This window comes from Humulus lupulus, chromosome X, assembly GCF_963169125.1.
Source record: "Humulus lupulus chromosome X, drHumLupu1.1, whole genome shotgun sequence".
Lineage (NCBI taxonomy): Eukaryota > Viridiplantae > Streptophyta > Magnoliopsida > Rosales > Cannabaceae > Humulus > Humulus lupulus.
The window spans coordinates 165,718,195-165,721,367 of record NC_084802.1 but is presented as its reverse complement, the minus strand read 5'-3'; the positions used below and the strand labels follow the sequence as shown (position 1 = coordinate 165,721,367).

Sequence of the window (3,173 nt, the reverse complement as noted above, 5' to 3'; positions counted from 1 at the left end):
GAAAACCTGGATATAGGCTGAGATCTTATATCTTCAAAAAGAATAAGAATCGATTTATGTTAACTTGCTATTAGAATAGAAAGAAAGAAAGCTAGAATTGATTAATACAATTAATAGAATGAAAAGTTGATGAAATTAACACCCTAAGTCATTTTCATAATGATTTAAATCTTTTATTTAGTTGTTTTTGTTTAAAGTTATTCTCAAATTTAAAATAAAATTGAAAAAATAAAATTCATAGTTGCCAAATAGAAATTTAAAGAACAATTAAAGGTACTTAGAAGATAGTCTTTGAGGGAACGATACTGTACTTATCATATATTACATGAATCGATTGGGAGCACTTACGTATATACATATTTTAACGATCACGTTTTTGGTTTGTTGCCGGGGACTTAATTTTCGATATCATAGTTCATTGTTATTTATTCTAATTTGGTATTTTTAATTTCCTTTATTTTTTAATATTTATTTGGATCATGGCTATATTTTCTTTCAGGAATTGTTGGTATATGCGAGGAAGTAGACAAAAGGAAATCATACCAATAGATCTTGAAATTGAGAAAACATGTAGAAAGAATCGCAAGACAAAGAAAAGGCTGGAATTTACCATGGCTGAGAATGCAAATAATGTTGTCAATAATAATGCAAATATGGGTAATTAAGCTGAAGCTGATCCACCATTAAGGAATTATGTACTTGCTCTGTTACGGGGGTACATTCAAGCATTCATCCTCCAACTATTGAGGCTAATAATTTGGAGATCAAACACTCAAATATTCAAATGGTGCAAAATTGTGTACAATTTGGGGGGTTACCGAATGAGGACCCAAATCTACATATCACAAAATTTTTGGAGTTATGTGCGGCATTTAAAATGAATGGGGGTGAATAATGATGTTGTACGATTGAGAAAATTCCCATTTTCACTAAGGGACAGAGCTAAGAGTTGGTTGAATTTGTTACAAGCCAATTCTATACTTAATTGGGAAGATTTGGCTCAGAAGTTTCTTGGTAAATATTTTCCTCATGCTAAGTCAGCTGGAATTAGAGGAGAGATTAACAACTTCCATCAAATCGAAGGGGAGTCTTTGTATGATGCATGTGAATGATTTAAGGAATTGCAAAGGAGATGCCCACATCATGTTATAGAGAAATGGCTATTAGTTCATACTTTTTACAATGGTTTGGGAGGTGTACGCCTTGAATATCAACAAGTACTTTGTTGAGGCAGCTCGGGCAAAGCAAACTAACAAAATCCATAACCAATGTGCCACGTGTTCACCATTCATCCAGGGAAATTTGGTACGATCCCATAAACAAATAGCTCGAGTTGATGAATCCTTTAGCAGCTTATCACCTGGAACCATTGTATAAACATGGCAAAAAAAGACACGAGCTAGCTTTAAATTAAGCTCGTGGTACATCAGAGACCTAACATACCCCAAGATCTTTGTAAAGTTGACCATGCAATATAAACGTACCTATAACAGACATCACGTGTCTGTTTAATTCCCAAATTCCTAGACACGGAATTTAAACGTGCGTGATCAGATATCACACGCTTCATTAAGGCCAAGCGGCCCATTACCTTTTTTATCTGATTGATTAGACCACACCTCAGTGTAAAATTTAGATGTTAATCATCAATGTCGTAGAAATAATGTGAAGGATCAAGAGATCACGAGATGACCCCAATACCTACCCAGAGATCATTCTCCAATAAAGACCAGGATCCGGGTAGTGCAAGGGGTTGGATTCTTTCTGTAATGCAAATACTTTGTAAAAATAGCAAGAGATAGATCAATAACATAGACTCGTGGACTAGGGGGACTTTAACCTCCGAACCACGTAAAAAGGAGTGATCATTTTTCTTTGTAGTTGGCTTCCAACATCCTTGAGTATTATCATTTTCTTATTACGGTTTATCATCAAGCACTACTCCATCCTAGTTTTTCATATAATTGACTGTTGGCGAAAAACCGCGTCAACAGTTTGGTGCTTTCATTGAGAGGATTTAGATTAGTGCTATCACAAAATTGTTATCATGGTGGTCATTCGTTTGAGACATGGTATTGAGGCAGATCAACATGGGGGGCCAGAGGCTCACCATACCACTGTATCCAACAAACAAGACGTGGAGATCCAGCAACGATCGGGGAAACAGCCAATGGGCAATGACAACACCGGGAGTTCAGCGCCCCTACCGCCAAATACGAACCCGGGTTACCTGACGGCAGTGGAAATGTACAACATGCAGTTTAGGAGCCATCTAGCCAAAGCAAATAAGCAAATCGAGAAAGTATTGGCCCGGCTATCCCCTCTTGCGACCGACGTTAAAGTCGGAAAGAGGCAAAGCAGGACTCACAATTCTCGCTGGGATAGTCAGCCCAGGTCCGGTCGATCGGTTAGAACCTCAACCCCGAGTTCTGCGCCCATGTCGCTCCATCACCAGGAAACTATGTTTGATTATTTTCCCAGGGTCCATCAATGAGTCAACCGGTCAGTCAGAACTTTAACCCCAAGTTTGGCTCCACCATCGAATGCACCCTGGAGAGCCCGTGATGGTTCAAGGAGGAGATCCGGGGGGAGCTCGCGTGGCCAACCTACTGCATCTAGCCCCCCCGCGCAGCGATGGGATCGCCAGATGCAGAGGGCTGGATGCACTGGAGTAGAGAGACAGCGTGCTAGTTTGGTCCGACCTGACAGAACTAGAATTGCGTCCCCAATCAGACATCCTCTGTAACGACCCAAATTTGCTAATAAGGCTTAAGGGCCTCGATTAGTGTGCCTGGAGGGCATAATGGGAATTATGTGTGACTTTAATGATTAAGATGCATGATTATGATTTAAACCATGTTATATGACTATTTGAATATTTGAGATGCACGACTATGTGTATTAGTATGCATGTAGGCCCTGATTAGGTTAAAAGGGCATAATCGTAATTTTGGCCATTATGGGCATAACTGTATTGATATATGTGATAATTGTCGAGACCACATTATTATGTGGATATATCTGTGATTTGTGACTCGAGACGATCCTAGTGAGCAAAGTAGCGAAAAAGTCATGGCGGGGTTATATACCCGGCTCGGGGTGAGCTCAGGGGTATAAATGGGAATTTAGTGAATATACTATAGTCTATCTTGACATTGAGGAATATTATTGGC

General features: G+C 39.3%; 1 non-coding gene across 1 annotated transcript; it reads right to left on the bottom strand.

Moving 5' to 3' along the window:
• Positions 1-1,043: 1,043 nt before the first annotated feature.
• On the bottom strand, positions 1,044-1,150 carry LOC133807802 (small nucleolar RNA R71). The gene has a single exon (XR_009879694.1). It is a non-coding gene; the product is annotated as a small nucleolar RNA R71 (small nucleolar RNA).
• Positions 1,151-3,173: the final 2,023 nt, after the last annotated feature.